Genomic DNA, 26,250 nt, shown 5'->3' on the forward strand with positions numbered 1-26,250 from the left:
ATATAAATTAAATGTAATCATGCAGCGTATTACCACCTATGCACCTGCACAGCTCAAAAACCCATTTCAGCATAAACACAGCAACGGGCTGTTCCATCTGTAACAAGCTGACCTCAAAAGAGAAAATAAAATGATCTATTTTCACAACTGAAGCGTACTCTTGAGTAAAGAAATGTGATTTTAAGGGCATAGTTGGCACAGTGTTGCAATTCAAACGAACTGTTTGTTTGAAAGAATATCATTGATCAATCTTCTCCTTTTTTTTTTCTTCCTCTCCTATCCCCTTGTCTTTTTGAAAACTGGAAATATAAGATCCAAAATGTGAATTTGGAGGAATAAAACATTAAAAAAGAAATGATTCACAATTGATTGAAAACAAGTTTTCCAGTGATGATTTTAAGAACAGTGTATGTAATCATGTCCTATGCTCCAAAGTACAATTGCAATTATTTAGGAAAAAAAAAAATCACCATTCTCCAATTACAACACCTAAATAGATTTTAATATGAACTCACACGCCTTGGTATACATGGAGTTAATAACTGGTGAGCATCAAGCACTAGAGAAATGATTTCTTCCACCCTCCCAGGGAAGTTTGAGGGTCCTGAAACTTATATATTACATTATATAACCTATATATTACATATAATATACACACATATGTATATATATATGGGTATATATATATATAGTCACATATATTCTAGATATAAACAATAAAAAAGAAATTGTGGTGCAAAGGAATATTATTCAGACTTAAAAGATAAGAGGATGCTTCCATTTGTGACAGTATAGATGAACCTGGAAGACACTATGCAAAGTGAAATAAACCAAACACAGAAAGAAAAATACTGCATGACTTTATTTGTACATGGAATCTAAAAAATGATAAATACATAGAAGTGGAGATAGTAGAAAAGTAGTTATCAGTGTGAGGAGGAGAAAATGGGAAGGTGTAGGTCAAGAGGTACAAATTGTAATTATGTAAGATGAACCTATCTGAAGATGCAATGTGCAACAAGAGAACTAAATTTCATATTATAATATACTATATTCCAGAATACATGAGTCAATGATAAAAAATCAATTTATGTATATATAATATAGTAAATAATTGTGTATACCTGATACAACTACTTCAGAAATATTCTAGCTAAAAAAATCAAAATATGCTATGCTTAATAAAAGTGAAAAAAATTCTCATATATAATTGTGATGGTTAATACTGAGTGTCAAGTTGATTGAGTTGAGGGATACTAAGTGCTAATCCTGGGTGTGTCTGTGTGGGTGTTGCCAAAAGAGATTAAGATTTGAGTCAGTGGGCTGGGGAAGGCAGATCCACCCTTAATCTGCTGGGCACAATCTAATCAACTTTCAGGAAATATAAAGCAGGCAGAAAAACCTGAAAAAGGAGAAAGACAGGCCTAGCCTCCCAGCCTACATCTTTCTCCCATGCAGGATGCTTCCTGCCCTCGAACATTGGACTCCAAGTTCTTCAGTTTTCGGACTCAGACTGGCTCTCCTTTTTCCTCAGCTTGCAGACAGCCTATTGTGGGACCTCGTGAATTAATACTTAATAAACTCCCATATATTTATATGAGATATATGTGATGCTGTTCCTACAGTTCCTACATTTATATAAATGTTGGATTCATTGTTAAAAGACCAGATGGGTGTACAGGCTCCTGGACTACTATATATATATATATATATATATATATATATATATATATATATATATATATATATATATAATTTATATATAGAAATATATATAATATATATAATAGGATATATATATATCCTACTAGTTCTGACCCTTTAAGAGAACCCTGACTAATACAGTAACCATTTTCCACTATTATTCCACTAGTATTTAGGCAGGTAAATACAGTAACCATTTTTTGCTAGTATTACACTAGTATTTAGGCAGGTAGATTAGGATATGTACTAATTAGTAGCAACATTTAAACAAGTGCAATATTGCATTACTGAGATAAAGTACCATCATTGAAGGCATTGTTCTTTCTTTTTTTTATTTAAAAAAAAGGAAAAAAGAAATATGATTACTAGTATTCATGGGCTTTTTCAGCAAGTTTGTTATATTTCTCACATTCTTGATATGTCTGTGATAGAAAATATTTCCTTTCAAACTGTAGCATATATAGGTCACTCATTCATTCATTTGAACATGACTTTAAAGAGAAAGTATTCATTTAAATACTTCTTTGTCAGAAATATATCATCCCCATTGTCTTGAGAAACTGTCCTTTTACAGGTCACCTAAAAATATGAAATTCTGTTTTACATGTGTAACTGAGTAATCAGGAAAGGCTTGGAAGTGGGTTCACTGGAGAGGTAAGTGAACACAAACCTTCTTTTGTCTTGAGAGTATCTCCCTAGTGGACTGTAATTTGGGTTCTAACAGAACATGGTCACCGATGGCCAATACATTCAGGTTTTGACTTCTACGACTGGAGTGTGATTGCTAGTAATTATTCAGACTCCTAATCAGTGCAAATATTTTAGTTTATTTTTCTCCAACACCAGCATGCCTACTGGTTGGTTTGACCTCATTCACTCTGATCCCTGGAAGTGTTTCCCACATTGGTGGGTTCAAGTACATTTCTGCAAGCTACCTAAATTCTTAAAGCCTGCCAACGGCCTGCAGTTAAAGCATTACCACACACTAAAATGGTAAAAATAAATGATCATTCTTATATGTGGGATTTAAAGCTTCTGCAGGTGCTATATAATGCATCTCCTCTTTTAATGGCCTTGAAAATAAGGCATGGAATTGTCTGACTTTAAGACAGAAAAATCCAGTGAGGTGCTGCTGCCATCATCCTACTGACTGACAGCCTGCTGTATTGACCACTCAGCAAAATGGGCTGAACTGACAGCAATGTGCTGGCCACAGAAAATGCTGTTCCTACATTTATATAAATGCTGGATTCATTGTTAAAAGACCAGATGGGTGTACAGGCTCCTGGACTACCCAGATATGTATTGTTTAAGGAATGACCACATGTGTTGACTAACTATGGGAACAGATGCAAATATTTAGCAACAAGCCAATCGTATTGTCACACATGTACCTGCCCAAAGAAGGTTCCACATCTAGAGGAAAAATCCTTTCTGCCAGCAAAACCTATGCATTCAGTTACAATTCCCTGGGATTGTGAAAGTCTGGATACTCTTATTCTGTGATTGTGAAAGTCTGGAGACTCTTACGCATCCTAATAGTCCTTTCCTTCTTTTTTTTTTTTTTTTTTTTTTTTTTGAGATGGAGTTTTGCTCTTGTTGCCCAGGCTGGAGTGCAATGGCACGATCTCAGCTCATCACAACCTCCGCCTCCCAGGTTCAAGTGATTCTCCTGCCTCAGCCTCCTGAGTAGTTGGAATTACAGGCATGCACCACCACGCCCAGCTAATTTTGTATTTTTATTAGAGATGTGGTTTCTCCATGTTGATGAGGCTGATCTCAAACTCCTGACCTCAGGTGATCTGTCTGCCTCTGCCTCCCAAAGTGCTGGGATTATAGGCGTGAGCCACCATGCCCAGCCTAGTCCTCTGCTTCTACGTGTCTAATTTAAACCGTCACTGCCTGTGTTTGTGGTGTTTGTCCCAGCAGCATACTTGACAAGTTTCTTTTATGGGAAAGAGAAGGAAGAATATATTCAGAGAGAGCCATATAGAGGGCTTCAAAGTACTGGTAATTTCCCATTACTATGCTGTGTAGTGAGCACACAGGAATTCATCTCACTTTTATCCTTTGAACTGAACAATAGCATAATACGTAATTTTTGGTATAAGTAATTTCCATAATATTTCATATTATTTAATATATGACAAGTCTACTCATACTGTTCCCCAACAGTGCACTGAAACACACTGGGGTGTCACAGAAAATTTACATGGGTGCTGTGGGATATTATTCAATTTTTAGGTAGACACAGATATACAAGTTTGCACAACTGTGAGTGTGCAAGCTATCAGCTTGATGAAGAATATAGTTTCAATATGAGATTGCTACATCCCTTCAATGATGTCATTTCTTTGGAAAGCTTGGTTTTCAGTAGTTATTGTGATAAAAGTTGGTAGTATGTAAAATCTATGTGTAACAGAAAATGAGAATAGGAATGTCCAATCTGATTACAAAATTTGAGAACTTGTTCAGTGCTCAAGTTCACCTGGTGTTAGTACATAAATATTTAATTTATTTGAGAGAATCTACATAATAAATGAAATACACATATATATCTTATTCATGTATATGAATATATGATATACCTTGTTTTTTTGCACTTTGCTTTATTGTGCTCTGCAGATACTGTGTTTTATACAAATTGGAGGTTTGTGACAACTTTACATCAAGCAAGGCTTTCGGGGCCATATATCCAACAACATGAACTCACATCATATCTCTGTGTCACGTTAGGGTAATTCTGAGAAAATTTTAGACTTTTTCATTATTATTATATCTGTTGTAATGATCTATGATCTTTGATGTTACTATTTTAATTGTTTTGAAACATCACTAACCACACCCACATAAAACAACAAACTTAATTGATAAATGTTGTGGGTGTTCTGATTGCTCCACTGATTGGTCTCTCTCTTTTTCTCCTTGGGCCTCCCTATTCCCTGAGACACAAATATACTGAAATTAAGCCAATTTATAATTCTATAATGGCCTCTAAGTGTTCAAGTGAAAGACAGTTGAACACTTGTCACTTTATACAAGAACTAGTAATGATTACACTTAGTGAAGAAGACATATCGAAAGCTAAGATAGACCAAAAGCTGGGCCTCATGCACCAAAGAGGTTGTGACTACAAAAAAAAAAAACAAAAAAAAAACAAAAAAACAAAAAACCTTGAAGAAATGAAAGGTGCTACTCCAGTGAAAGCATAAATATTAAGGAAGTGAAACATCTTTGCTGCTGATATGGAGAAATTTTGAATGGTCTGGATAGATCAAACCAACCACTACATTCCCTTAAGCCAAAGCCTAATCCAGAGCAAGACCCTAACTCTCTCGGATTCTATGAAGGCTGAGAGAAGGGAGGAAGTTGTGGAATAAAAATGTAATGCTAGCAGAGCTTTGTTCAAGAGGTTTAAGGAAAGAAGGCATCTCCATAACATAAAAGTGCAAGGTGAAGCAACAAGTGTTGATGGAAAAGATGCAACAAGTTATCTAAAGATCTAGGTAAATTAATTGATGAAGGTGGTTACAATACACAATGGAGTTTCAATAGACACAAGAGCCTGCTGTTGGAAGAAGATGCAATGAGGACTTTGGAAGCTAGAGAGACTTTAATTCCTGGCTTCAACCCTTCAAAGGACAGAGTGACTCAATCTTATTAGGGGCTAGTGCACCTGGTAACTTTAAGTTAAAACCAATGCTTATTTACCATTCTGAAAGTCATACAGCCCTTAAGAGTTATGCTGAATTTACTCTGCCTTTGTTGTATAAAAGCAGTGACAAAGCTTGAATGAAAGCACATCTGTTTACAGCCCAGTATGCTGAGTACATTCAGTCCACTGTTGAGACCTACTGCTCAGAAGAGCAAAAGAGCCCTTTTAAAAATTACTGTTCATTGACAATGCACCTGATCACCCAAGAACTCTGATGGAGATGGACAAGGAGATTAATGTTTACGTGCCTGCTAATATGCCATCCATTCTACAACCCATGGACCAAGCAGTGATCTTGACTTTCAAATTTTATTATTCAAGAAATACATTTCACAAGGCTACTGCTGCCATAGATAGCAAGTTGTCTGATGGATCTGGGAAAAGTAAAATGAAAACCTTCTGGAAAGGATTCACCATTCTAGAGGCCATTAAGAACATTTGTGATTCATAGGAGGAGGTCAAAATAGCAATATTAACAAAATGTTGAAAGAAGTTGATTTCAACCCTAATGTATGACTTAGAGGGGTCCAAGACTTCAGTGGAGAAAGTCATTACATATGTGGTGAAAACAGCAAGAAAACTAGAAGTAGAAGTGGACCATGAAGACATAATTGAATGGCTGCAATCTCATGATAACACTTGAATGAATGAGGAGTTGCTTCTTACGGATTAAAACAGAAAGTGGTTTCTTGAGGTGGTATCTACCTTGTGGTATCTACTCCTGCCGAAGATGCTGTTGTTGAAATAACAAAAAAAAATTAGAATTACATAAACGTAGGTGATAAAGCAGCAGCAGGGGTTTGAGAGAATAGACTCCCATTTTAAAGATGTTCAATTGTGGGTAAAATGCTATCAAAGAGTATCACCTGTTAATGGTATTTTTTTGTGGGTGTGAAAGTGTCAATTAATGTAACAAATTTTACTGCTGTCTTATTTAAAGAATTTGCCACAGCTAACCCAGCCTTCAGCAACCACCACCCTGATCAGTCAGTTTCCAACAACATCGAGGCAATACCTTCCACCAACAAAAATATTATAACTCATTGAAAGCTCAGATGATTGTTAACATTGTTTAGCAATAAAGTATTTTTAATTAAGGTATGTACATTGTTGTTTTAGACATAATGCTATAACACACTTAATAGCAGTGTAGCATAAACATAATTTTATATGCACTGGGATACAAAAAAATTATTACTCACTTTATTGCAATATTCCCTTCATTGCAGTGGTCTGGAAGCATATCTCAATATCTCAAAGGTATGCCTTTATTTTACTTATATATGTGTGTATACGGCACACACACAAACACACACATTTTTTGCTTAAGAGTGCTCTGAAAAAATTACTGAGACCCTAAAGATGCCTTCAATCCCTGGTATACTCTACTATAGGCACCATTTTATATTATGTAAATACAGAGATCTTAAATACTTGTGGGGATAAAAAAAGAAACAACCCATATAAACAAATATACAAAAAAATAGCCCACCACAGTGGCTCACAGCTGTAATCTCAGCACTTTGGGAGGTCAAGGTGGAAGGATTGCTTGAGCTCAGGAATTTGAGACCAGTCTGTGAAACATAGTAAGAGCCCATCTCTACAAACAATGAAAAGATTAGGCAGGCATGGTGGTGTGCACCTGTGGTCTCAGCTGCTTGGGAGGCTGAGGTGGGCAGATTGCATGGGCCCAGGAGGTCAAAGCTGCAGTGGGCTGTGATTGTCTCACTGCACTCCAGCCTGGGTGACCCTGTCTCAAAAATAAAATAAATTAAAATAAAAATAAGAAAATAACTGAGAAAACATATTCTGCAGTGAATTAAAATAGAATCCTCTAATGAATGGCCGAGTCACTAGTTTAGATAGGATTCTACTATCACATATAATTGAAAATGCTGATGTATATCACAAACTTCAAATTGTCTGAAATAATTAATTAATGGATGTTATTTTTAGAGTACTTCTAGGCATATTGAAAATTGAGGTCCAGAGTTCCTATATCTTTCCTCCTCCTTCCTCAGAGTTTCCCATATAATTAACATCTTGTGTGGGTGTAGTATATTTTTAATAATTAATGAGAGACCAAATATTGATACATGGTTATTATCTAAAGCTTATATTTTACATTAAGATTCACTTTTTGTTTTGTACAGTTTTGTTTTGACTTATGTCAGTATCCACTATTAGAATATTATTTTCTCCAAATTTGTGGCTTGTCTTTTCTATCTCTTAACCGTATCTTTCACAAAGCAAATAATAATAATAATTTTAACGAAGTCGAAAGTACCATTTTTTTTCTTTCATGTATGGTGCTTCTAGTTTTGCATCTAAAATTCATCACCAAGCCAAGGTCATCTAGAATTTCTCCTATATTATATTTCAGAAGTTTTTGAGTCTCATATCTCACATTTAGGTCTTAGATTCATTTTGAGTTAATTTTTGAGAAAGGAGTAAGGCCAATGCTCAATGTTTTTTTTGAGCGGAGGCATGTGATGTTTAGTTGTTTATTTAAAAGAAATTTATTAAAAGTAACATCTTTTTGCCATTTAATATCCTTCTTCTTTGTCAAAGATCAGTTGACTATTATTTGTGGGGATCTGTTTTTAGGCTCTCTATTCCATGATGCACGATTTATTTTTCTATTCTTTATCTAATATCACACTATAATAATCGTAAGTTAATAATGATTCTTGAGGTTAGGTAGTGTTAGGCTGACTTTCTTATTCTTCTTCAGTATTGTATCACCTCTTCTGGTACTTTTGCCTTTCTACAAAAATTTCAGAATCAATTCGTCTATATTCATAAATTAACTTGCTGTGATTTGGTCAGGACTGCATTGAATTTATAGACGAGGTTGGAAAGATTTGGCATTGAGATTTCCTATCAATGAACATAAAATGCCTCTCCATTTATTTAGTTCTTTGATTTCTGTCATTGGTGTTTTGTAGATTTTCTCAAATAAATGTTGAATTTTCTCAAATAAATCAGCTTGAATTTTTTTTCCTGAGTCTTTCAATTTTGGAGTTTATTATTATTATTATTATTATTATTATTATTATTACAGAGGTAAGTCTAGCTTGGTCACCCAGGCTAGAGTACAGTGGCATCATTATAGCTCACTGCAACCTGGAAATCTTGGGCTCAAGTGATTCTCCCACCTCAGCCTCCCAGTTAGCTAGGACTACAGGCATGTGCCACCATGTCTGGCTAATTTTTAAAAATTTTTTCTAGAGATGAAGTCTTCCTATGTTGCCAGGCTTGTCTCAGAATCCTGTCCTCAGGCAATCCTCTTGTCTTGGCCTCCCAAAGCACTGGGTAGAGCTCATTTAATAGTAGTGTGTCTTAATTTCAAATGAAAATTGCTCATTGCTGGCAAGTAGCTGACTTTTTGTTTGTTTGTTGTTTTCTTTAATAATTTAAATTTTTATTTTAGATTCAGGGGATACACGTGCAGATTTATTACATGGGTATATTTGCATGATGCTGAGGTTTGGGGTATGATTGATCTGATCACAAGGTACTGAGCATATTACCCAATAGTTAGTTTTCAACCCTTGAATCACCCTTTCCCTACCTCTCCTGTCTAGTAGTCTCCAGTGTCTATTGTTGTCGTCTTTATGTCCACGAGTGCCCAATGTTTAGCTCCCACTTATAAGTGAGAGTATGTGTTATGTGATTTTTTGTTCCCACATTAATTTGCTTAGAGTAATAGTCTCCAACTGCAACCATGCTGCTGCAAAAGACATTATTTCGTCCTTTTTTAGGGTGGTGTAGCATTCCATGCTATATATGAACTACATATCTTTATTTAATATGCCTCTGATAGGCACCTATTTTGATTCCATGTTTTTGCTATCATGAATAATGCTGTGATGAACATGCCAGTGGATATGTCTTTTCTGTAGAGCAGTGTATATTATTTTGTATATATACTCAGTAATGGGATTGCAGGTCAAATTGTTGTTCTGTTTTAAGTTCTTTGAGAAACCTCCAAACTGCTTTCTCCTGTGGCTGAACTTATTTACATTCCCACCAACAGTGTATAAATGTTCCCTTTTCTCTGCAGCCTCACCAGCATCTTTTTTAAAAAAAGACTATTTAATAATAGCCATTCTGACTGGTTTGAGATGGTAGCTCATTGTCGTTTTGATTTGCATTTCTCTGATGATTAGTCACGTGGAGCTTTTTTTCATGTTTTTTGGCCACTTGTATATCTTCTTTTGAGAAATGTCTGTTCATGTCTTTTGCTCTTTTTTTCGAAATTTTAGAATTCCTTTATTGAAAGATGCTTGCTGATCAATATTTGCAAATCATATATCTGATAAGGAAACTGTATCTAGAATATATAAGAACTCTTACAACTCAATAATAAAAGGACAAACAGAACAATTTAAAAATGTACAAAGAATTTGAATGGACATTTTCCCGAGGAAGATACACAAATGGCTAACAAGAACATGACATGACGCTCAATATCATTAGTCATCAGGGAAAAGAAAATCAAAACCACAGTGAGACACCACCTCATTCCCACCAGGATAGCTATAACCACAATGTCAGACAATAACAAGTGTTATCAAGGGTGTGGAGCAATTGGAACCCCCATATATTTTTGGTGAGAATGTAAAATGGTGCAGACACTGTGGAAAGCAGACTGGAAGTTCCTTAAATAGTTAAACACACAGTTATAAGATAAACCAGTAATTCTACTTCTGGGAATATACCCAAAGGAATTCAAAGGAGGGGCTCAAACAAATATTTGTACACCACTGTTCAGAGCAGCATTACATAAAATAACCAAAAGTTGGAAACAACCCAAATGTCTATCAACTGATAAATGGATAAAATAATATGGCACATTCACACAATGGAATATTATTTGGCCACAAAAAGGAATAAAGTACTGATTCATGTCACAAAAAAAAAAAAACAAAAAAAAAAAACGCTTTTAGTTTCAGAGGTACCTGTGCAAGTTTGTTATATAGGTAAATTTCATGACTCATGGGTTTAGTGTACAGATTATTTCAGATTATTTCATTGCCAGGTAATAAGCATGGTACCTCATAGGTAGTTTTTCAATCCTCACCCTCCCCACTACCTTCTTCAAGTAGCCCCTGGTGTCTATTGTTCTCTTTTTGGCCTCCACGTGTAATCAGTGTTTAGCTCTCACTTGTGAGAACATAAGGTATTTGGTTTCCTGTTCCTGCATTAGTTCACTTAGTCTAACGGCCTCCAGCTCCATCCATGTTGCTGCAAAGGACACAACTTCATTCTTTTTTTATAGCAGCATAGTATTCCATGGTGTATATGTGCCAAATTTTCTTTATCCAATCCACTGTTGATGGGCATTTATGTTGACTCCATGTCTTTGCCATTGTGAATAGTGCTGTGATTAACATAATGTGAATGTGCTTGATGTGAATGGGCATGTGTCTTTCTGGTATCTTTTGCCCTTTATTAAAATGAAGTTATTTGTTGTTTGCTTGTTCAATTGTTATGTATCTTATAGATTCTGGATATTAGTCCTTTGTCAGATGCATAGTTTGCAAATATTTTCTCCCATTCTGTAGGATAGTCTGTTTACTCTGTTGATAGTTTCTTTTGCTGTGTGTAAGCTCTTTTGTTTATTATGTCCCATTTGTCTTTTTGTGTTTTCTTCCGAGGACTTAGTCATAAAATATTTCCCAAGGATGATCTCCAGAATGGTGTTTCCTAGGTTTTCTTCTAGGATTCTTATAGCATGAAGTCTTACATTTATATCTTTAATTCCATCTTGAGTTAATTTTTATTCACGGTGAAAGATAGTGGTCTAGTTTCATTCTTCTGCATATCGCTAGTCAGCTCTCCTAGCACAATTTGTTGACTAGGGAGTCTTTTCCTAATTGCCTATTTTTGTGGATGTTGTAAAAGATCAAGTGGCTGTAGGTATGTGACTTTATTTCTAGGTTCTCTCTTCTGTTCCGTTGGTTGATGTTATGTTTCTATACTAGTACCATGCTATTTTTGTTATTGTAGTATTATGATATTGTTTGAAGTCAGATCACATGATGCCTCTGGCTTGCTGTTTTTCCTTAGAATTGTTTGGGCTATTCTGGCTCTTTTTTTGGTTCCATATGAGTTTTAGAATGGTTTCTTTTATTTCTGAGAAAAATGACATTGGCAGCTGATAAGAATAGCCCTGAATCTGTAAATTGCTCTGGGCAGTATGGCCATTTTAATGATGATGATTCTTCCAATTTATGAGCATGGGATGTTTATTCATTTGTTTGTGTAATCTCTGATATCTTTGAGTAGGTTTTTGCAGTTCTCCTTGTAGGGCTCTTTCACCTCCTTTATTAGATGTCTTCCTAACTATTTTTTTTGTAGCTATTGTACATAGGATTGCATTCTCAATTTGGCTCTCAGCTTGAATGTTGTTGTATAGAAATACTACTTATTTTTGTACGTTGACTTTTGTGTCCTGAAACTTTTCTGAAGTCATTTATCAGTTCTAGGAACCTTTGGCAGAATCTTCATGGTTTTCTAGGTACAGAATCATATTGTCAGTGAAGAAAGTTAGTTTGACTTATTTTTCTATTTGGATACCTTTTATTTCTTTCTTTTGCCTGATTGCTCAGGATATGACTTCCAACTTTCATATATTAATCTTTATTCTTCAACCATGCTATAATAGCTTATTAAATCCAAGAGTTTTCTTCTGTTAATTCTTTGGGATATTCTACACGGCAATCATCATGTCATTTGTGAACAAAGACAGTTTTATTTCTACTTTCCCAATCTGTCTATCTTTATTTCCCCTTTTAAACATTTTATTTTACTTTTTTTGTTGATGTTGTCTTAGTATTGGCTACAATTTCCAATATGATGTGAATAGGAGTGGTCAGAGGTGACTTCCTTGTCCTGTTCCTGATCTTAAGGGAAAAATATTCAGTTTCTCACCTTTAGGTATGATGCCAGCTGCAGGTTTTATGTAGGTGTTCTTTATGAAGTTGAGTAACTTTCTCTCTATTCCTAGGTTGCTGACAATTTTTATTGTGAATAGGTGCTGTATTTTGTCAAGTGCTTTTTCTGCATCTATTGATATGATCATATAATTTTTCTTCTTTAGTGCATTGATGTTATGGATTATATTACTTGATTTTTGAATGTTGAACCAGCCTTGCATACATGAAATAAATGCCACTTAGTTGTGGAGTATAATTCTTTTTATACATTTTTATTTGATTTGTTAATGTTTTATTGAGAATTGTTGCATCTAAGCTCATGAGGGATATTGGTCTGTAATTTTGTTTCTTGAATGTTTTTACCTGGTTTTGCTATTGTATTATGGTAATGTTGGATTCATCAAGTGAGTTAGGAAGAAAGAGTTAGTTATAAGTTTCCTCTGCTTCTATTTTTTTGACATGATTGCAGAAATATGACTTGTGTCTTGTTTGTGGAATTAACCAATAAAAACAATAGGTCCTAGCAGTTTCTATTCTGCAACAATAAGAGTTAATGATTCATTTTTTAATAATATAGTTATATTTAGATGGTCTTTTTCTCCTTGTATGCATTTAATCAATTTTATTAATCTTTTCTTTTCGAAAAAAGTTTTCAAAGAAAAAAATCTCTTTTGCTTTTCTGTTATCAATTTCATTGATTTCCGCTACTTTAAAAAAATGTATTTTCCCACTTGATCTATGTTTATGTCGTTCTTTCTTTCTCTAGTTTCCTGTGGTAGAAGCTTAAGCATTGATTTTAGATTTTTTTAAATGTTCCATAATATGCGTTCAATGCCACAAATGTTTCCCTAAGTACTGTTCCCATTGTATCCATACATTTTCAAATATTATTTTTTTAATTTTCATTCAGTACAACTTTTTAAAATGTCTCTTGTGACTTTGTCTGTGACACATTTGGTATTAGAATTTGTGGTTTAATCTCTACATATTTTGGAAATTCCTAACTATCTTTTTGTTATTGATTTCTAGATTAATTTCATTGCAGTCCCAGAACATACTTTGTATGATTTTTGTTCTTTTAAATTTGTAGGTAAGTTTTATGCCAAGAATATGATCTGTTTTGATGAAGTTTTGTTTGAGTTTGAGCATAATATATATTCTGTCTGTTGCTGTATTTTATATACATCAATTAGATATCATTGTTTGACGATACTATTTATTTAAACTATTTATTTGTTCATTTACTACCTGTTGAATCTTTCAATTACTAATAGGTAGTGAAATCTCCAACTATAAAAATGAGTTTATTTACTCCTCTTTGGAATTATAACAGTTTTTCCTTCATGTATTTTGATGCTCCATCTGAGATGAATGCAAATTAATGATTAGTATGTCACCTTGGAAAATCAACTCTTTTATGCAATCCACCTCTATATCCCGATAATTATCTTTGTAATATTTTGTAATTCTTGGTAATTCTCTCTAATTCTCTCTGTAAATTTCAGATACAGAGGCCACTCAATGTATCTGAAATTAATAAGCTACTCCAGCTTTTTCTACTTTTGTGTTAATATGGTGTACCCTTCACCATAAATGTTCTTTTAATTTGTATCTTTATATTTAAAATAGATTTCTTATAGACAACATAAAATTGGGTCCTCTTTTTTTATCCATTCTGTCAGTCTGTATTTTAATTAGTGTATTTAGAACATTCACTTCTAATGTGATTATTGATATATACATAATTGAATAATATCTACTATATTTGTAACTCTTCAATTGATTGCACTTAATATTTGCTTACTTTCTAAATCTTGTCCTCTTTTTCTGCCTTCTTTGGATTTAATCGAGCTTTATATATCATTTATATCATTTTATTTTTGTCTTATATCATTTGTATCATTTCATTTTTGTTTTTATTTTTGTCTTAAATTAATATTATATATATAGTGTATATATGTGTATATATATAGTGTGCATATGCATACGTGTGTGTATATATATATATATATATAGTCTCACTATGTTCCCTAGGCTTGTCTTGAACTCTTGGCCTCAAGTGATTCTTGCACTTCAGCCTCTCAAGTAGCTGGGACTACAGGTCACCGTACCCAGCTAATAATTTGTTTAAAAAAGAATTATTTATAGATAGGGTCTTACTATATTGTCCAGGCTACTTGTCTCTTAACAGGTAATTGTGTTTCCTTTTTATTTTCCTTTATTGACTATCCTAGGTTTGAAGTATGCATTTAAGACTATTTTAAGCTCACTTTCAAATAACATTATACCACTTAACAGATAATACAAGTAACTTATAACAGACTATCCCCAATTCTACCCTTTTCCTTATAACATTGCTACTATTTATTTTATGTACTCATAAGCTGTAATTACCCCACATATCCTGCCATTACTATTTTGAACAGTTATTTATTCAATTTGTTGAGTAAGAGAAAGTAAATGTTCTATTTTACTTTTATTTATGCCTTATCTAATGATTTTTGTTTTTATGTAAATCTGAGTTTATAACACATATTATTTTCCTTCTCTCTGAAGAATTTCTCTACCATTTTTTTTGCAAAGCAGGTCTATTGGTAACAAATTCTCAGTTTTTATTTGTCTGAGAAATTTCTTACTTTTCTTTCACTTCTGAAGAATGACTGTTGGATATGGAATTGTAGGCTGGTAGTTTGTTTCCTTTAGCACTATAAATATTTCATTCCACCATTTGCCTTGCTTGAATGTTTTATGAAAAATTCTGATGTAATTCTTCTTCTTATGTTCTGTAGGTAAAATTTGTTATTTCCTTTAAAATCTTTCAACATTTTCTCTCTGTCTTTAATTATCTGCATTTTGAGTATGATGTACTCAGGTGTGGATTTTTTGGTATTTATCCTGCTTGGAGTTTTCTGAGTTTGCTGTATCTGTGGCAGAGTCTATCATCAATTTAGAGAAATTTTCATTCATATTGCTTTACTACTTCTTTCTGTTTTTCTCCTTCTTTTGGTAGTTCCATTACACATGTTACATCTTTTATAATTGTTCCATAGTTCTTGGATATTATGTTGTTGTTGTTGTTTACTCTTGTTATTTTCCTTTTACATTTCAGTTTGCAATGTTTCTATTGACATATCTGCAAGCTTACTGATTCTTTCCTTGTCCGTGTACAATCTACTGGTAAGCTGATCAAAAACATTCTTCATTTTTGATACATTATTTCTATTTTTTCAATTTGCTTTGATTCTTTATTAGTGTTTTTCTTCCACTTATTAGATTACCATGTGTTCTTGCATGTTGTCTACCTTTTCCATGACAGACCTAAGCATATTAATCATAGTTATCTTATTTTATTTATTTTTTTTGAGACAGAGTCTCACTGTGCCTTCCAGGCTAGGGTGCAGTGGCATGATCTTGGCTCACTGCTACCTCCTTCTCCTGGGTTCAAGAGATTGTTGTGCTTCAGCCTCCTGAGTAGCTGGGATTACAGGCACGCACCACCATGCCCAGCCAGTTTTTTTTTTTTTGTATTTTTAGTAGAGAAGGGGTTTCCCCATGTTGGTCAGGCTGGTCTCAAACTCCTGACCTCAAATGATCTGCCCACCTTGGCCTCCCAAAGTGCTGGGATTACAGGCTTGAGGCTCCATGGCCAGCCAATTATAGTCATTTTAAATTTCTATCTGATTACTCCAATATTTTTGCCATATGCAAGTCTAATTTTATATTTACTTTGTTTATTTAGATAGCGGTTTCTTTCTTGCCTTTAGCATAACCTTTTTGAATTCTGGACATGACATTTTGGGTAAGAGGAACTTGAAGTCCATAGGTCTTTACTGTGAGATTTTTTAATTTATTTATTTGAATGGAATTTAGGCCTAGTTCAATGTGTGCGTCAGCTGTAGGTGCCAAGGGCTTCCTCTTCATCTAGTGTCCTTGTTTTGTCTCTGCTATTGACTTTGGGCTCCCCTAGAAACTCCTTAAATGGAATATGTATCTGGCAGCTCTCTAAGTTGTTATTTACTGTTACTCAGTATATGAAGCTCTGTTGATGTGGTGGTAAGATACCAGGAAAGGAAAACATTCTATAATCTATGCTATTTATTTATTACTGGTGAGTCACAGTCCTTGTGCTGTGACTTTCATAATAATTTCTTAGTTTTTTTTTTCCTCTCCTTGTGTAAAACAGGAGAGATAAAAGTTCACTAATTGATCTTTTCCAGGTTAAATACGGCATTCTGAATGTAGTTCTTTGAGAGTTAGCCTTTATTAAAATAAATAAATAAATAAAAATAACACATGCTCTGGATTATTTCAAAACGATGACTTTTCTTCTTTGCATATGTTACGATGGTTACCTTTTCCCATCTTCTTACAAAAAGTGTGATCAGATTTTTCTCAGATACTCACAGTGAGAACCTGATGGGGGTCCTGATAGTAAAACTCATGAACGTGTGGGAACTACCTAGGACTGTACCCTCCATAGTTTTCAACTCTCAAGTTAGTTCATAGTGAGCCTCCAGCAACTCATTAGTCAGGGTGTTGGTATTCATGGTTGTATTGGTTCTGGCATCGGGCTTCTGCTCCTGGCAAGGTGTGATTCTCTATTTCTGCTTCTTTTTCAATTTTTCAGGTCATCAGTTTGCACTGACACTCCAATTCTCTGATGAATCTAAGAATATTTGTTCCTTTTCAGTGTGTTTAGATTTTTTTCTTGTTGTAACAGAGGAGTGATGACTTCCAAGCCCTGCAAAAATCAAGAATCTAGAAGTTTGACAGACAATGATTACTCTTTTTAAGGGAAATCTAAATAAAGCAAGTGGTTTTGATGGTTTAAATTAAATGCCATAATTTCCATCATAATAAAGAGTTTCTTTTAATAAAAGGGGAAATATTCTGACTTAGCTAACACCCTTATTGACTTTCATCATCATTTCTCAAGCTCCAATTAAGGGTATAAAGTTCAATTATATAAATATTAAAAATAACAGTTAAAGAATATTAATGAATTGGTTTCTATGTGCCTGCTTTTGTAATAAGAACTTTGCATTCAGCACCTTACTAAGTCCACACAGCAGTTCTGAAAGATGTTAACAGCATCCTTGATTTTCAGGTGAGAAGAAAAGCCATACAGAGTTTACATTATTTAATGAAGGTCTCACAGGTCAGAGGTAATACAGATAGAGTTTGCATTAGATGAATCTTACTTCAAAGCCAGCTGTCTGATAATGCCTTTATGCCTTTTAAGTTTTATTTCCTCAATGTAAGATTAATCTATTGTTCACCTATTGATAAAGTTTACTAGATAGATAGATAGATAGATAGATAGATAGATAGATAGATAGATAGATATAAAATTATAAATGAAACTAAAACATATCCTGGGTGAAAGAAGCCAGGCAGAATAGACTACATACTTTATGGATTCATTTGTATGAGATTCTAGTTGGTAGTACCAGAAAGCGGATCAATGTTTACCTGGGCTGGTGAATGCAAGGATTGATAGAAAAGGGGCTTTATTGAGGTTATACAAGAGAGTAATCTCCCATAGTTCATTGAAACTATATACTCACATTTTGGGCATTTTGTTATTCGTAAATTATACCATGATACAGCTAAATAAAATGTGATAATGAAAAATCTAAAGAAACATTACATAGATATTAGGCATATGAAAAGATACTCCACTTTACTAGGTGTGTTAGTCTGTTTTGCATTGCTATAAAGAAATAACAGAGAGTGAGTAATTTATAAGAAATGAGATTTGTATTGTCTTTTGGTTCTTCAGAATATATCACAAGCATCTGCTTGTGGAAAGGCCTCAAGAAACTTTTAGTCATGGAGAAAGGGAATAGTAGCCAACTAGTCATATGGTGAGAGAGCAAGCTAAGAGAGAGGAGGGAAGTCCCAGTCTTTTTAACAATCAGATCTCCTGTGAACTCATTACTGCAGGGAGGGCACCAAGCCATTCATGAGGGATCCACCCCCATGACCTGAACACCTCCCACTGGGCTCCACCTCCAACATTGGAGAGATTTCAACATGAGATTTGGAGAGGACAAATATCCAAAGTATATTATTCGTATTTAGAAAAATACAATAGTGTACCATAACCAAATTGGCCAAGATTAAAATGTCTGAAAATAGCTATTGTGCACATGAATATGGAGATCATAAACTCACATAATTGGCTCATGGGGAAGTTAATTGGTTCAATAGCTGTAGGCAATAGTTGGTAGGATTTGGACAAGCCACACGCACAAGGTCACATGCAGTCAACCTGCTGGGTTCAAACCCCACTCATTTACTTAATATAAGTTCTTGCCTTAATTTCTTTATTTGCAAACTGAGGATAATCATTAAAGCTATTTCTTGACAATCTTATGGGCACTAGGTTAGCTAATATATGTAGTATCTGTAAAGTGCTTAATACAATGCCTGGTTTAATCAGGGAAGGTTACACAGGAGATTCCACTTTTTATAAAACATTTTATTTTTGCTTTGTTTCTTTGAACAATATCTGAATTAAATAGGATCATGTTAAATTTTGTCAAGCAAGTGTTGCATCACAAGTGTTCATGTTGTTTTATTTGAATGGTTTAATATATAAACCGCAGCTTTTCTCTACTAGTCCTAATCTGTTTACTTTTTTTTCTTCTGACCCTGGTACTACTTGTATATATTGTCCCCCCTCTAAAAGAATAAAACAATTTCAGCATAGGTTTAAAGCATATTTCACAAGAACAGTCTTAGTTTATATACATGTGTATATCTTATTTTTATTTTATCATTTTATCAGCTGTGAATATTAAAACCAAATTTACATTACTTAAACAGTAATATAAAATGTTGAGTTCTTTGATAGTATTTAGCATCAATTTATTCTACAAGAATTTTGCCTTCATTATTTTTTGTAGACTTTTTTGTTTTGCTTAATTACCCGGTGTTTTAGCCAGGGTTAAGGATGAATAGCCTAGACTCAAGAATCTGGAGATAAGTTGCTTCTTTTGTAAGAGTTTAAATGTTGATTATGCTCATTATTTATATTCTCATCAAATTTCTATATATTTTCCTCCTTATTCTTGTGTCCCAGATTCCATTATTTGTTATAATGTTTTGAAAAAGCATTTTATCATTATATCATAAATCACTTCTGAAACATTTTCCAAAAATCAGTGGACAAAATCATGTAATTTCAACATTTTTCTTAAAGGTAAATTGAGTCGTCAGACTAAATGATCTGGGAATTCAAAATTGAAAGCAGTATTGAGAGAGAGAGAAAGAGAATAGGTTGGAACTAATAAAATATTAGTTTACCAAAAAAAGGAGAGATTTTTCTGGTGTAAACTCTTTAATGAAGTTGAGCATTAGAGGGTTTAAATCTATCACTGAAATGAGAATGAATGCAGCAAGAAATAAGAACAAATAGTTGCTAAATAGATTTAAAATGAAAATGTATCTATTGACATTTCCTACATTGTAAACTCAGGTGGAATGTTGTTAAGCTACCCAAAAGTTACTTTCTTCAAAGTACCATTTCACCCACATATATAGTATTATTCTCTAGATGGTAGCATTATTGGTGAGGTTTATAATTTTTGAGCTTTAGATTTAACAATAGCATACAGTACTCTTGGAAAATTTTATTGTTAAAATGTACCTAATATCTTAAAATAACACAAAGTTTAGAATAAAATCAGATTCCATTTTTATGATATACTCCACTCAAAAATAAAAAACAGATCCTTCTAGTTCCTAAAACTTGCCAGTTGTTGGAGGGAATAAAATAGTAAGAGTTCTTTTATATTCTATAAAGAATATATCATGGATAACTTCCATGTTAAATATACAGATTTAATGTATTTGGCTGAATAGTTACAAAGTACATTCAATCACAATTGTACAACACAGTGGTTAAGAATATGGGTTTATAGTTTGCATTTCTGGGTACCAAGCATCCTAGCTGAGTGATCCAAAGCAAATTACCATGCCTTTCAGTGCATCAATTTCTCTATCTTCTATTGGGAGATTTTTTAAGTTTTTACTTACTCCCACGGGTTTGGTATGAGAACTAATAAATTAACCAGTGTAACAAGCATAGTAAACTAATACAAAGTTAGTAATTGCTAAGTAAATATTACTTTATATTATTTAGATTTTTCATTGATAAACATGTAATTTGCATTCAAAAGTTTTATTTAAGCACATTTACTAAAATGTTAAACGGGGAGAGAAACTAAAAAATTTAAAACTGAAAACGTGGAAACAATTTATTTTCACCACCTCGCTATATTCATTTTACAATTACAACACAATTGTGGTCCAACATTTCACAGCTACACAAAGAGTCAGTGAATAGGCCAGGATGCAATCTGAGATTCTTATCCCAGGGTCAGCATTCTTTCCACAAAACTTCTCTTATTTGTCTTTAGATTCTTTTTTTAATGTGTCATAGATCACCACACCCTTCTAATAATGTATTTTAGAGCAGTAAATGACGAATAATTCATACAAGCACCAATTCTGCAAATATAAAATGCTTCAATTGATCGATATTATTTATTATTAATTAATCTTCATTTATAGAAGAATTTCTAGTTGACTAACCACTTGGTGATGACACTTTGGGACTGCCCAGAAAATATGGCAGATTCAGCACTGGGTTAGCCACACTACTACCTCTCCACACTCTCATTAAAATGTCAATCAACAAATAATATAGGCACATATTCACAAAGACAAATGAATGGGAGAGAAGACAGCTATTGACTACCCATGCCAACAGAATTTTGGAAGATAGAGAAGAGATAATAACTAACATAATGGAGCAGATAAAGCCAAGTTCGTATGCTATGACTTTTACAAGAAACAATCAAGTATGCACAAGGAACAAAAGTTCCATGAACTGGAGATACATACACTTATGACAGTAGGACTTGAGGAATAGCACGAAGATTAGAAATTCATGAAAATCTATTTAATAAAATGTATCCTCATACATGTGCAGTTGAAAGTCAGCTCTCCAAACAAATGGAAGATAGCAATTTTATTCTCTGGATAAACTGAACTTGGTAAGCTACAGGCTAGGGCACAAAGGAGGAGGTGTGGCTACATTCTAACAACAGTGTTTTGGGGATATGAGTAGTCCTAATAAAAACCAACTGCTTTTCCTGTCTGATTTTAGAACCATCTGAGATATAGACAGATGGAAATTAAAATACAAGCTTTATGATGAGTATAGATGAACCCAGACTACAGGTGATCTTTGAAGAACATAATGGTTGGGATTCTGAACTTCCACACAGTTGTAAATACATGTATAAATTTTGACTCCCTGAATACTTAACTACTAATAACCTATTGATGTCTGGAGGCCTTAATAATAATATACAGTCGATTAAAACATATTTTGTATGTTTTATATATTATTTATGTTACAATAAAGAAAGCTAGAAAGAGGAAATGTTATTAAGGAAATTATAAGGAAAAGAAAATACATTAACAGTACTGTACTGTACTGATCGATACCATAAGTTTACCTCATCTGTTTACAAGATGAATCCTGTCTGAAATGGTGGGCAATCACAGCTGCAGATCTCAATCTAAGATACATATGAAGCAATTCAACCTTTTTCTTGTAGTGTCATGACTTTTCTCTGCATCTTGGGAGCACTCCCAGTATCACTGGTGGCACTCCACATGGGTACCATGGTGTTATTCAAGGTTTATGGTATTGCCCAAAATACGATGAAAAATACGCACCGCAACAGATCACTTTATGCTGCTATATGCAATTTACTGGAGAGGTGAAATGCTCACACAGAGATGATTAGCAATCTACATCATTTTAAGTGGACACTCACAACACTTATGTTCACTGCAATAACAACAGTAGGTAGCTATGAAATTATTACAATACTACAGTATAGACTACAGTAAATGTTACAAAGTTATAATTTAACACTGCATTCTTATATTTGTTTACATTTCTATTGACTGTGAATGGTGCCATGTATGGTCTGTATTTGTGTAAGTTTTAATACATTTTAACTGTTTATAATAGATGTATATATATTTTATGGTAGTAAATGATAAACTAGATAGTATCAACATATATTTTATGCATTTGTAACATAATTAATTTTTCCTTAATCCTTTCAATGTTTCTAGGGTACTGGGTTCATATAAAAGTTTTTTCAAATCTCTAAAAATTTTTAATATATTTATTGATAAAAATATCCATGTATAAGTGGACATGCTACGTTCAAACTCGGGTTGTGCAAGGGTCAACTTTAATTGGTAAGATGTGCCTTTAGATTTGAAACATAAAGAGGCTTGCTAATTCTCCTAAGAATCACATTGACTTATCAACTCCGTTAGTCAGAACTGTGAAACTTTAGGCTTCCTCTGTAGACTTCTCCACTGGAAAAGTATGGCACAGAGAACCTCTGGTTGCATGTGGTCAGGCTGGCTCATCAAAGATGGGAAGAAGGAGTGGTGCTGAGCATACCCAGTTCCCTTTGATATACTTATTCATTGGGTAGCAGTGGGGAGAGAAGCCATAAAACACTCCTTTCCAGGGAAATCCACCCACAACAAGGCAGATTATGTAGAAGGAAAAGTACTGAACCACAAGACACACTCAGCCTCTTTCTGCTGTTCATTTCCCACCAGGCTGGCATCCAGCATGGAGTAGCACCCTAAACCCCTACTTCCAGGCCACTTCAGATAGTGGATTGGAAACTTTTCTTTAGGGAAATTCAATAACTCCAGTGAAAAATCTAGAGACACCATTTTTATAACATTCTTTAAACATGGATATTCATTTCTCTCTTTTTTGGGGTGGGGGTGTTTGGTTTTGGTGTTATTTGTTTGTTTATTTCTTGACATTGAGAGCTGAATGAAAGCCTCAGGCTGAAACCCCTTCCTTTTGAACATGCATTGTCTTTTCTTCAACTGGTTGAAGTCTTTCTCCTGTTGTAGCTGTCGCTTGGCCTGCTAACTTTTCCCCATCCCCAAACCCTGCTTAGTTCAGGCTGTCATTATTCCTCACTTACAACTTTATGATAGCTTCCTTACCTGGGCTTTCTGCCACTAGAATTATCATTTCTGAAGACTTTGCGTTCTGTAGCTGTTGATTCATTCAAGACCTGAATCTGTATCTGCAACTGTGAGATACTGACTACCATTTTCAAATCGCCCAGAAGGCCATTCTAAGTCCATTTATCATTTGTCTCTGCTTGTTTGTTTGCTTTCTTGCTTCATTTCTTTTCCTTATTTCAAAAGCAATACATTTTAATCACGGAAAAATATAGAAAGACAGGTTGCCAAAAAGAAGAAAATAAAATTATCTATATTAGCACCCTTCAGATGGAGGCGAATCACTTTAAACATGCATTTTTCCAGCAAAGTTCTGAATTTGCTTTTCTGCTACCTACACTGATTTTGTCAAAAGGGCCTATTTATCATGAAGACATATTGCTCTCATCATTCATTTGCTTTTTGCTTTGAAAATAGCATGGAAGTTTCAAGTATAGAATTCTTCGTGGTCAGAAATATGCAGGAAAACTAGATTAGTGAAATCATCTACTCTTCAGTCACAATTCAATGCTGCAATCTGTGAGGTAATTTACTTAAAAATGCTGTACATTAGGAAATAAAATACAAAACATAGACATTTTATAAAATTCATAGGACATATCATTAATTAAGAGCATTAACCTAAAATAGAGAGTAGCTCTCACTGAAGGAAGTAATATTTTACATAAATTAGAAAACTAATCTCAATACCATTTAATCATTACACTAATTGACACAGTAAATTGACTATGGAAGTAACCAACAGAATATCTAAAACTAGAAAAATGTGTAAAATTTTTATTAACTAAAATTGAAACAAAAATCTATTCTTATTGACAAAACATATCTGAAAAACTATTTTCTATGGTCTGAGACTGTTGTCATCAATTTTACTTTTGGAATTTATGACACAATTGGGTGGAAAGAAACAAAACCACAGAAAGAACAATCAGCAAAATCGAAAATAAATAAATGTGGTCAATTAAGCAAATCTTTATTGTTAAATGTATCAGGAAATAACTCTTCCTGCCAACAATAATGCTTAAACTGTCCTTATTATAATATTGATCAAAGGACTACATTTGCTTAATTGGGTTAGTATCAGAAAATACCTTTTGAGAAAAATTCATCGATGTTGGCATAATTCAGTTAAAATCTTCACCAACAAAGTGGAAGTTAAAATATTCTGGGTCAAAAAAGCAGAAACTAAATGGTAGGGTCAAAATTTCATATAGAAACTGTTTCCCCCTCACGTTGATTTGAAAGTATCATGTTGTAATCCATTGATAATCCATATGTTACAAATGCATGTAATCCATTTGTTCTCCAATTTTCTTTATTTAACTGTTATAAATAGATAAATATTGTTACATGTAATTACAAAGCTGATATATTGTACCTCTAATCATACTTATTCTAGACTGAAAGTTTTTAGGTAAAATTTTTTCATAGTTTACATCTTAAAAAATAAGAATCCCTTATAGCTTAAGGAAGAAACCATAACTAATGGAATCAAAACTCTATGTTCCCTTCTCTGATCACATTCTCATAACTTGTTATAAACCAAACATACAACATACTTCTGATACGTTTCTTCCATTTGTGGCTGTTCAAGATTCCAGACAGACCTGAACTCAAGCCAGGTTCTGCCATTTTTTAGAGGCAGGATCTTTTTTAAGTTACTTAATTCTTATAGCTCATGGTTTCCTCAATGTAAAATTTAGGAAGTAATATTACCATATCATTTATGGTTCTGTGTGGACCAAGGAGATAATCCTTAAAATTACTCAGCACCAGGTTAGTATTTAATACATGCTACATGTGTAAGAAATTTTGATTTATTATTATTATCATTATTTTTAATAAAATTAGGATTAATGCCTAAATCCATACAAGGCCTTTCCCTTGGGGTGGGTTTCAACTAGGAACTTAACAACCAAACAGCTGAAGCACGGGGAGTAAATATAAAACAATTCTAAAGTCACCCTTTATAAAAGGAACATAAAATTGCCATGCTAAATTATTTGTATGATGATAAAATTTGGACATATTTTGTAACATTTTCCAAAGGCTTTAGTAATTAACTCAATTTAAGGCAGTTCAGAAAAAAAAAGTCTTCTAGAAGACAATGGTTATCAAATGAAGTGAAATATAACCTTCACTATCAGCACTGTTTTTATACCAGTGCAAGACAATTGATGAGAAATGACTTATTTTTCTGTGTTAGTACGACCAACGTGCAAAAATAGATGACGTATTATAGAGATATGTGTGCACAACACCCGTTCTATTTGAAATGATATCTGTACTCCTCTGTGTGTCATTTGCTTGTTTTTACACATTTTCCAAGATAACTAAGTCTAATTACACTTAACCATGGCTATGTTTGCTCAGATTCACATTAAAGAATAAACTTAATAAAAAAAGTATCACTGTATTTTTTAGCCCGAATTAGAAATATTGAAAAATTACATTTTCAAGGTTTCCAAATGCAGAATATGTAAAACATGCAGGAATTATTATTATATAATCTAAAATAAACTATGCTCAAACAAGTGAAAAGCAGTGTTAGAACAGAAATGGTGTCAAAAAATACAGCAAGAATACTATTATTTTCTGAAGTAATTGGACTTGGGAATATATAATGTCAAATGTATTTTATCAGCAATTTATGTAAAAGTATATGTATTTTTTATTTAAAAGTTTGACAGAATAGAAAATAGTGTTTAATTTTCAATTGCTTTGTTTTTAAGATTGTTCACTTATAAAAAGCAGCAGAGTATCATTTAGAAATTATGATGAATTTTCAGGTTT

The 26,250-nt window shown here is 33.5% G+C and overlaps 1 long non-coding RNA gene across 2 annotated transcripts in view; it reads right to left on the reverse strand.

Moving 5' to 3' along the window:
• LOC109026865 (uncharacterized) overlaps positions 1-26,250 on the reverse strand; it is a 93,793-nt gene that overhangs the window by 21,267 nt on the left and 46,276 nt on the right. The window lies entirely within an intron of this gene.

The sequence above is a fragment of the Gorilla gorilla genome, chromosome 4 (assembly GCF_029281585.2).
Source record: "Gorilla gorilla gorilla isolate KB3781 chromosome 4, NHGRI_mGorGor1-v2.1_pri, whole genome shotgun sequence".
NCBI lineage: Eukaryota > Metazoa > Chordata > Mammalia > Primates > Hominidae > Gorilla > Gorilla gorilla.